The sequence below is a fragment of the Adiantum capillus-veneris genome, chromosome 11 (genome assembly GCF_014529385.1).
Source record: "Adiantum capillus-veneris isolate H3 chromosome 11, ASM1452938v2, whole genome shotgun sequence".
NCBI classification, from domain to species: domain Eukaryota; kingdom Viridiplantae; phylum Streptophyta; class Polypodiopsida; order Polypodiales; family Pteridaceae; genus Adiantum; species Adiantum capillus-veneris.
Genome location: NC_140941.1, coordinates 103831716 through 103843227, shown reverse-complemented (window position 1 = coordinate 103843227; position 11512 = coordinate 103831716). Strand labels below are relative to the sequence as shown.

The following is an 11512-nucleotide window of genomic DNA, read 5'->3' as shown; positions in this document are numbered from 1 at the left end:
AGGCATTGAAGACTACATCCGCAGCTACGTCAAAGCAGATCAGAAGGATTGGTCTGAATACATGGACGTCCTGGAATTCCACTACAACAACTCCATCCATAGCAGCACTGGCTACACCCCCTTCGAGCTCTCCACAGGTAAAGAAGTCATCACACCCCTTGCACTGGCAACCGGCGACGTGCATGCCCAGGATCTGGAATGTGAAGAGTTTCTTCAACAATGGCAAACCCGCATGCAACGGGCAAAGAAGAGTCTCGAGCAAAGCAAGGTACGCATCGCCAAATACGCCAATCAAAAGCGAAGGCCTGCCGAACTCTTCCAAGAAGGTGACTTAGTCCTTGTCAGCTCCCAGAATATCACCCTCCCTCAAGGCCTCTCCCCGAAGTTCAACCACCGCTACTATGGGCCATACAAAGTGCTCAAGTCCTACAACGACATCACCTACAAGCTGGACCTCCCATCACACATCAACATCCACAACGCCTTCCATGTAAGTCTACTCAAAAGGTTCGTGCCGGATAACACCTATGGTAGAAGCCTCCCCGAATATGTAAAGGATGGCCCGCCACATGAGCCGGAGGCCATCCTAAAGTTGCGTTTTGGACGCCGGGGACAACTTTTCTATGTCAAGTGGCGCAATCGCCCCATGACGGAATGCACTTGGGTACCTGAAGAAATCATGCTCCGACTCGGAAGACCCCTTGTGCTACGCTTCTACAACATGTCCACTGAAGAGGAGGACAACACACTACATGACAACAACATAGAGTAGTCCTCCCCCCCCCCCCCCTTGTAACTAGCATCACCCTAGGTAGCTAGACAATTTTTGGCAAACACTTCACTCCTCCCCTTGTAAATATCCGCCCCAAAACCTCGGCATCAACTTTTGATCGGCACCTCTCAAAACCCCGGCTTGACGTGGGCGTCAAGCTCTCTCAACCTGGGGGTGTATATAAGGGAAGTATGTGCCACTTCCCCCAACTTGCCAGCCCCGTTTTCATGTGACTACTTGCGTCCCTTGTATTCGGCACTTTCTTATGATATTGATCATCCGTTCGCGTCCCTCACTCTCGTGTCCCTCTTGCATTCAGTTTTCAAGTTGCGTTCTTGTACATGCGTTTGCTTGCCTGCAGGTCCCGTTTGCATCGCAGGTGAGCCGGCGCGGCCCCTTTTCCGCGACGCCCCGAACGAGGGCATCACATTTGCAACCAAAACAAACCGAGAAGTGAAGGGCCTGCCATATGTCAGTGGCAAAACAATGTAAGCGATGGAATGATCAGACCAGTAGCAATAGTTTGTTCCATATGAGAATTTGTTTACACTTGAGTCAATCCAAATGTGATTCAACGTTGAGCAATTTATTGTTGTTGGTTCTTTGATTATCTATCTGAACTCATACAGTGCCATGTAATGTTGTAGAGGGATATGAAAATTGTTATTATTGTTTGAGTGTATGTTGAAATCTCTTGCGATTATGGTTTCCGCGGTCTTGTCTAATGCATGCAAAGTTCTCTCCAGTGCTTCGTAAAGGGATGAGAGTTTCGATGAAGGATATTTGTATAATGAAACAATGTTTAATTTCTTGTTGCTCGTAATAGATATATTCGAGGACAATTTCGATCCCGTCTCATATTAATCTATTTGTCTTCATAAAGCGATACTTGTTCTTGTGCGGTATAAGAACACTTGTTGGTCCTTCAGAGGATATAAAATCAAATCCGGGAAATGGGTTTCTTAACTTTTCTGTGTGTTTTTCTTGGATGCATAGGATGTCTGATGACATAAGACTCGTGTCTTTTATGATGTCAGAGTAATGCGCAGACATGGACACTGTGTTTATAGATTGAATGATGATATTGTTTTCTATAAAGTCTCTCAGGTTTTTGTTTACAGTTTTTCACATTGCTTCTTGCTTCTAGCGTTCTATTTCTTGTAGCACTATCTTATTTTTTTTATTTGCTTTTTGGATCAATTTTAGAGGGGAGAAACAGATTACTGGAATTTTTGATTCGCGATAGCGTTGTATATATCAATCCATGACTTTTTATTTTTGAAGGGTTGAAGACCAACGTGTGAAGTGTCAATCCTTAAGATCTATGAATGGTTCGAGCCGATGCAGGCTGGGCAAGATATTGTGTTCTTGATACGACATTCAACAGATTTTTTCCGACTTGAAACTCTTGTGATTTTTCTTATGGGAGTCCATTTTCTCGATATAGATTCTGGGAAGAGATGTTGGTTCTCAAACCTTGTACGTTGACTTACTTTGACATTGTAAAACCAATCCATATTATTTTTTCGTTCGATGCCTGTGAACAGCTCTTGTAAAGCCCATCAGCTCCATTCACGAGTCCGTCTATAATGTTCAAGTTTCCAGCACATAGTTCTACGACTAGGTTTGGTTTCAAGTGCAAGGTTTTTTGTAAGCCTCCACATTCTTTTGGATCTTCTGGAATCTTTATATATTTGTGATAGTTTTTTTATTTTTTGTCAGTAACTTCAAATATATATGGTATTCCTGGTGTGATTTCAAATATGTACTTATTATACGTGTCTTTGCTTTTATTATCGTAAAACAAATAAGAGTAGTTATTCAATGGAGGTGGTTCACGGTAATAATAATCGTTTAAGTATCTGATATCTTCCTCTATGTGTTCGCTTTTACGTATTCGATTTAAAATTTCAATGAATTTTATGTTTTCTTGTCGCATTGGTTGTGTTAGTTCAAATCGTTTGATATGTGAGTGCCAAAACGAAACTAGCAATGTGTCAAGTATGTTCTTGTGGTATGAGAAGATCCAGGTATCACGAACAGGATTCGCTTGACAAAGATCTCCACAAAGGATAGTGTCCATGCCTGCAAATGGTCTATCATGTATTCTTTTTATTGCGCGAACTCGTGCATTAGCTTGTTGGAAAAGACTTTGTCCAATGAGGGAGATCTCATCGATAACCACTAATTGTAAACTCGTATATTGTGAAGAGAGTTCATCTAATTTTTTTGCGCTCAACGAGGTTTGGTCACTCACTATTAGTGGGAGACGAAGAGCAGAATGTGTTGTGGTTCCACCAATATTGAATGTTGTTCTTCCAGTGTACGTCATCAATAAAATTTTAGCAGATTCAATGTTTGTGGGCAATTTAAAATTGTAGTGTCGCAGCAAGCCTTGAACCAACAGCAACAGTAGAAATGTTTTACCAGTTCCAACACCTCCAATAAGAAAAAGGTGTATTGGTTTGTTTGGATTTGTTCGTTTTCTCAGCATGACATCATCGAACAAAAGACGTTGCTTAGTATTTAGCATTCGTAAGCCTTCGTGAAATTGTTTATTTGAAATCGCGATTAACTTTGTTATTGCTAGCTTTCTATTACTAGCAGTGTTTAAGTCTGGAAGGTTTGAAGCAATGTTGTCGTGCATATTTTCAAGTGAAGAAGCAAAGGAACGCGATGTCGATGTTGTTGCAGTTTGTGAGATACTGTTTTCGTCCACAATATTTTTGTTGAATTTTTTCTCATTGTAGGACAGAAGATCTAGATGACGTTTATATATATCTTCCCATGTTTCAGGATAATGAAGGTGCTAGTTCTTGTCATTGTGCCAAGGTAAATACAATAAGCATTGTTCGCGGTAAAAGTTCTCAGGGTCTTTATGCTTGTCGTATCGGACATAACGAATGATTCGGGTTTCTCTCAATGAAACAATTTTGCACCCACAATGCTTGTAGCACGAGTAAAATTTTGCCAAGCAGATATTATGCAAGTATGTCGGTCTCTTGCTATATTTGTCGATGATGTTCTCGAAGAATATATCTTTATTGTTTGGATCCAATTGTTTGAGTGTTTCTTTTCTTTTCAAAATGAGCGAACATTGGTCTGAAGGATTTGTGTTGATGAAAATAAATTCTCTAGTAGGACTGTGTAAAGGTGAAGACAAAACAATATAAGCAGCTTGTTGTGCACTCAATTGTTGCATATTCAATATCGTGTTTCCAATGCGTCATAATCTTTTCATAGTGTTGGCATTATTGGCAATACAAATATTGATCTCAACTTTAATAGCTGATATTAATGTGTTATCCATTTTTGTTATGTATGATGAGCAGTATGTAGCAGCTCCATACGCGTTTACTATGTATTGGATGTCAGTGTTAGCATTCCAAAGTTCTGAAATTTTTGGATTGAAATTCTTTGTAAAATTATCCTCTGCTTTTTATTCCATCAACACGTTCGGTGTTACATTTTTCAATCGAATTGCCAATATGTAATCATCGAAAGGAAGATCTAATTTTTTGAGCCAATCCTTGAAATTAGTTGGTAATTCTTTAGCTTTTTGGTTATTTCGAGGAACTCTTTGATTTTTTTGAGATTTTTTTAATCTAGTTTATTATACTTCTCTTCTTCTTGTAATAGTCTAAGTATACAAGTATAAGGCATCGGGTATCAAGGAAAATCAAAACGACATCTGTTTTTTTTTTCAAGCAAGTTTTTCGATGCGTATGTTGTTGAATGTCTCTCAAATCTTCCTGGAGAAGATTCCTGTCAGTGCTAATGCATTTGTCAATGAATTTCGTTACATTATTTGCTTCCGTTCAGTCAGCTGAGGCGCATTTTCGATCCATATTAGACCGTGATAACGTTGACTACCACGACTTTGGAACTTGGTCACAAAAAAGTACTATTTCACGTTTCCTCCTAGTATGTTGTTGTCTTTGTTGAGTAGTGTTTTCAAGCTTTGAAATTTGTGTAAATAATATCTAGAACATGTAATTTGGTCCGATCGCACGAGGCGTGTAATGTAAGAATTTTCTGTTTCATTGTCATCTTTGGTTATGGGGGAGAATTTTTCTAAACAACTGATTAATTCTTTCCAATGTCTCTCTGCACATGACAAAGTAACAAAGAAGGTAGGAGGACCTAGTTGTCTTATCATCGTAAAGATATTTTTCTTTATTTTTTGTTTGTAATCTGGAGAAGTTCTCAAAGCTTCATAATCTCTATAGCCTATCTTTGATCGAATAATTATGTCGACGTTCGTATCATGCAACACATCTTGTGCATGCAGAACGGTCCCTCCGAGCTTGATGTTTCTTAGACGAACTCATTTGACAAAATAATTTGTTGGATCATTATTTTCACTTCTTTGAAGAATAAGTTTTCTATGTCCAATGTAAATTGTCTATCGCTATTAAGTAATTCCCATTTTGCAAATTTTTGGTAGTTTTTAATTGCTAGATCGTGATACTTGCATGGTTCGTCGAAGAATATTCTTGGAAAACCGAGTTCTTCACATAGTGTGTCTTTCAATAAACCAACTGAATGATTTCCTTCACAAGGTGCAACATGTAGGATCTTATCATTGTAGTCAATGATTTGTTGTGCCGATGTGAACTGGTGAATAAGAATATCGTGATAATCTTCATCGTCTTTGTCACTGTCGTTGCACATTGCAAGATGTATGGAATGCGCCTTCTGCAAGAGGGCAATATGTTGTAACCAATCTTGATTCAAACTTATGTTTTCTTCTGTGTAAAGATCGGAATGTAGAAGCTCTTTTAGTGCTTCAAGAGTGAGCAATGGGTGCACTAGTCCGCTCAAATAACAATGGCTATATTCTAGATTTCTCTTTAAACCTATAAGAATCAAGTTTTCCTCATTGATGAATCGTGGCAAGCTTCTTGGTGTTTCGGTAATGTTTGTTAGTACGTTCACAATGCTTCCACGTAAACCGTATTGCCCGTCCTATGTCAACTCTCGTATTTTTGAGAACAGTATTCGAGGTGCGATCAGTATTTCTTCTAACTTGTGCAGTTTTTGTACAATTTCGTTCTTGTCATTCAATCCAATTTCTTACAAAGATTTGTAAGTTATCGCTGGTTTTCTTCTCTTTCTTTTGCAAGCTTCACAATTTGCATAACAGTGTCGCTAGCTTTCTTTTTTTTTTTCCGTTAACATTATTTGGTGACTGAAAAGTATTCTATTGCAAAGCTTGCACAAGGTCGAAGGAGTATCTTGTATTTCATTTAATTATGTTTCTGTAGGTGTATCACTGAATCTAATCTCTTTCGCGAGCATGGTTCGTTTTTTTGAGGAGCAATATTTTGACGTGACTTTCTTAAACATTTTTTGTTATTATCGTTGTTTTTGTACAAATTATGTTAGTTTTTTGACACAAGTACTCTTCAACGACACATTTGTTGCTATCATCAGGATACAAAATTAGCAACCTTTCAAGTTTTGAAACCTCCGAAGGTGTCCATATTTTAAATCTTTTCGAACTTGATACAGGTTTGCGCACAGGATACAAGTATAAAGTCCCATCAATGTCTACAATCAGTATTCGTTGTTTCATACTAGCACTACTGCATGCACCGGCGATGAATTTCTTTTGCTTCTTATGGTGTCCACTCTATAAAGTCACCTCAAAGCACAAGCGATTTGCTGCACAAAAAAACTCAATAATCTGAATAGTCAATGCCAATGAATTGCGAGAGGTTTTCAGCAATCCGTAGACTCTGTCGTAAGTTATTTCGTTTGTGCCAGTGTTGTTTTCTAAGAGAGTGTTTATTACGTTTGTCAACGTGGTCTGGAGTCCCATTTGGAAGAAGGTATAAGCAGCTAAGTTTGTCAAAAGATCCGTTGGTGCAAGCGTTGTTTCTGTAATGTATTGAAATATAGTGAATATATCAACATCCATACCATATGTATGCAATAAATATTCATCGACACCAAGATTTTTTAAATCGTCAACAATGAAAGTAGGCAATGTTCAAGTGAATTTAATGTGTGTGTGTGTGTGTGTGTGTGTGTGAGAGAGAGAGAGAGAGAGAGAGAGAGAGAGAGAGAGAGAAAGACGATCCACTGAAAACGGAGGAGCTCTTCGCACAATAATGTGATTGATACAAGGAGGACAACAAAGAGAAAAACTAGAGGTTTTTTTCGTGACTCTTAGAAAGGAAGAGAGAGAGAGAGAGAGAGAGAGAGAGAGAGAGAGAGAGAGAGAGAGAGAGAGAGAGAGAGAGAGAGAGAGAGAGAGAGATGCAGGGACCACTAGAATAGCAGAGGTTTATGTACACCGTTTGTTGTGAGAGAAATAGAAAGGGGGAGGGAGGGGGGGGGGGGGGGGGGGGGGGGGGGGGGGGGGGGGGGGGGGGGGGAGAGTGCGAGAGGGGGAAAAAAAAAAGAATACGAGAATGTTTGAGACAGGGAGAATCCACAAGGGAAGAACACGATGATAGTGAAGAGGAGGGGAGGAAGAACCACTAGAAACAATAGAGCTCTACGAAAAACACTAAATTTGAGAGAGAGAGAGAGAGAGAGAGAGAGAGAGAGAGAGAGAGAGAGAGAGAGAGAGAGAGAGAGAGAAAGAGAGAGAACACCTCGAACAACGGGACTCTATACACAATGCTCAGATCAAGAGAGCATACACAAAGAGTCAACACAGTTTCTAAGCAACCAAATTATCCAACAGTACCTGTTTCCCATAACAGAGACTCTCAACTTGTGTCTTGTAAGTCTGTAAGAGATCAAATTGAAGACGCTTGCTGTGGACAAGCACCAAGATTGTGAGATCCAAGACAGACAGTGTATTCTCACGACCTAAAAAAGCCCCAATGTTCCTTGCCACAAAAGTTTTCACTTCTCCATTGTCAATATCCCTTTTGATAAACTTGTACTCTTCTTTGTTGCGATCATTGACAAAAGTCAACTAAAACAAGCACAGGTTAAATGTTGTGAAATCCTTTTTGACCAAAAAAGCGCAAAGTATTTCGATATACGACACTTACAGTTGCTCGATCCTTGGGAGTGGAACCATCAACCACTAGTAGCTCTCCACGAGTAGAGTTGGTGTAGATTTCAAAATTCTCGCTCTTAATAACAACAAAAGCAAGCACACCCAAGTAATTTTTTGCACCACTCACCCACGAACTTGTAGCCTCATCTAATTTTTTTAAAATCTTTGTTTCCGGGTAAAAGGCTCAAGCGGATTGGAAATGAAGCAATGCAAGTGACGATCGAAGCAGCATCCAAGTAAAGAGAGAAAGGTGATGTTTCACCATCTGCCTTGTTCTTTGTTTTGATTGCAGAACCCTCTATACGCACAAAACTACCAACACTTAACAAGGGAGCAAATTGGCTTATTAGAGATGAACCGACAACGACAGTGACTATGTTGGAGTTGTGCGAATCCACAAGAAAAGCCTTGAAAAACTTCACGATTTTTGGGTCAAAAATCTTGTATGTACCATAATTTTTTAACACATAACCTTCAATTGCAAATCTAAGAGTGGTGTCAGAGAGGTCAGTTATATGCAAAAAAGGCACATTATGTTCTTCGGCAGGTGGTTCTTGTTGCGAAAAAGGGTTAACTTTCACTTCATCGTCTTCGATGTCAATCACAACATCTACAAAACAATATATAAGAACATGGAAGCTCATTCACATCAAAAGACATTTTTTGGTTTTATATATACCATTCCTCTCGATCTTAACGATAGCAATCTTTGCTTTTTGCGCGTTTGAGTATCCAATTTGTGCACCTATTGAAAAAAACGAGACATTTCAAAGCACAAAAGATAAACCAGTTTTGTGTAAGCTTTCTTTAAAAGGTAGAAATCAACGTACTTCAAGCTTGCCCTTTGCCTTGTGAGAGAGATGGTTGGATAGTGAAGTTCGGTTCATTGTACACACTACGCTTGCGAGAAGTTTTCGGAGTGCTTGCAGATGACTCACTCACATCAATTCGTACACATTCACGTTTGGAAGTTCCACTTTTTGGATGTGCGATACGTTCAAGGCTAACATTTTTTCTTGGCTCTACGAAACGAATATATTCAAGCAAGAATACAAGAAGCGCAAAAAGAACCATGACACCCGTACTCCATACCGTCAATCTCCATGCTTTGTACACCACCACGGCTGTAGGCCATATTTCAGCACACTTATTTTCTTTGTCAACATGACACAAGCAAATATAAAGACTGAGAACAATTCGCAACTGTAATTCTATCACTGATCATCCCTACTAAATCTATAAGGAAGAGGGGTCAGAAAGGGGGAAGAGGGGGTCTCTACGATAGCACACCTTGCAAATAAACCACTACCTTTCGGAGAGGCGCAAAAAAGTGCGAAGAAAGGTGACAATCACACCAAATAGATAGAAGTGGAGAGAGCAGGGAAAACGAGCAATGGCATTTTGAAGTAGTACCAGACTTTATTACACCATCAATCCAACATGGAGCAGTGCAACATGAGACAAAAAGGAATGGAGAGAGCAGGGAAGCGAATGTCTTTTTTTTAATTTAAAAAAAACAGTGACAGACTATATTGCACCACTAACCCATCATAAAGCACGAGACCATAAAGAAAACCAACAATGCACAATTTGCATTCTTTCAAGCCCGAATGGAGTCAACAGGGATCTATATATATATATATATATATATATATATATATATATATATAGAGAGAGAGAGAGAGAGAGAGGGGGGGGGGGGGGGGGGGGGGGGGGGGGACGGGGAAAGATGAGTGCAAGGCGCATGGTTGCAATGTTGAGGGTGCCGAGTCAGACGAGAGAAGGTTGCACGAGAGAGAGAGAGAGAGAGAGAGAGAGAGAGAGAGAGAGAGAGAGAGAGAGAGAGGGGGGGGGGGGGGGGGGGGGGGGGGGGGGGGGGGGGATCGACGCTAAGGATGCCTCAGGAGGCTCGCGACACGGGATGAGCCCACATCTTGAACCATATATACATTTTTAGAGAGAGGAGGAGAAAAGAAGAGGAACAAGCAGAGAGAAAAAGGGGGAAGGGAATGCTTGACATGAGCTCAACATGTTCAGACACGTAGCGTGCATTATGAAATCCCACCTCAAAGTCCCTCACACGACAAAGACCAAGCGTCGCACACGTAAAAGATCACACATAAATAAAGAGACACAAACCAAACGAACATACACAACAAACAACAACCTGCAGCACAAGCAACCGATAATGCGGGGTAGAGTAAAGTCTAATGACACAACCATCAACAATAAGAGACCACTCCAAACACGAGAATAAACAGAACAGGCAGCCACAAAAAGTCAACCATCGAGGTGGACCATGTGCCCATGCACACGAGAATTCATGCACTGAAGTAATAGACACAAGAAGTGCCAGCCTGCAAAAGCAAGAAGCTCATCGCAGCAAATAGAAGTCAGAATGTCCTACCATCTATAAATCTTTAAGCATGCTTCAAAAAAATCTAAGAACATAGTCAACAACATGGAGTCACACTGAGGCCTTCATCAAACCTTTCACCTGGCAATGCACCTAACCACCAACAAAAGAACAAGATCAAATACATTCCGAGCACAAGCTCAGCCGCATGTTGTCCCAATGGAGAAATCAATGCCATGGGACTGCCATTCGTGTTGCACTCGAAGCATAGCCTACAAAGGAAATCCGAAAAGCAGTAGACAGAAACAAACAGCAAACAACAGCAGAATGTGCACAAAGGAATCTTTTTTTTAGACGCAGCATTCCCATCACAGGAGCCCGAGGCTCTATCTTGTAACCCCGAACATGAAATGACACGTGCAAAACTATCATTCACATGCTTTAAAGGGGTCTCTACTGATTTAAACTCATAGGACAAGATCATAAAACATTCAGCAAAAGACTTGCTCTCTCTCTCTCTCTCTCCCTCTCTCTCTCTCTCTCTCTCTCTCTCTCTCTCTCAATTCTCCTCCATTGGAGAGGAGAGATGTTTGCAAGCCACAGTCACATTTTTAAGCAAGCAACTGATACCGAGAGCCATCGTCGATGTGAGGCTCCATCCTGTAGCCCAGAATATGAAACGTCACATGTGCAACACTGTCATTCGCATGCTTTAAAGCAGTCTGTGCTGGTCTAAATCCGTAGCAAAAGATTACAAAACATTTAGTAAAAGACTTGTCCTCTCTCTCTCTCTCTCTCTCTCTCTCTCTCTCTCTCTCTCTCTCTCTCTCTACAAGCCCTACAAGCCCAAACCATCTGCTACTACAGTTTCCAGGCCACAAAGCTAGGTAGGCAAGTGGAGTCTATAACGTTAACAACCACGAAAAGAATGCAACCTTGGTGCCCAAACACGACCTGGCCATCCCAATAGACATGGAACAATGGGAGGGGAGGCAATTCCATCTAACACTATTCATGACGTTCCACATCACAAGCCAAAAACTCTGAGATCATGCTCACACAGGGAAAAGTGCTTGCATGTGTCCAAAAAAAAATCTTTGTTGAAAAGCAAGCCTGCTCTCAGCATGCCCACCACCATTAGATTCCTCTCAAACAATGTCCTACAACATGCACATACACACGCATGGAAGAAGCGCACACGATCTCTCCCAAACAATACAATATGGTCAACCTTACCACCTCAAATTCGAATGTAGACAACCGATTATCCTCTACATGGTCATTCTCGTGTAGATGCAATCCATTTGATAGGGGGTCTAGGTGCTCCATATTCGCCTCCCTGAATAAATTAACAGAAACATTA

At 40.6% G+C, this 11512-nt stretch overlaps 1 pseudogene; it reads right to left on the bottom strand.

Annotated features, from left to right (window-relative positions):
- Positions 1 to 5089: 5089 nt before the first annotated feature.
- On the bottom strand, positions 5090 to 8928 carry LOC147447761 (uncharacterized; annotated as a pseudogene).
- Positions 8929 to 11512: the final 2584 nt, after the last annotated feature.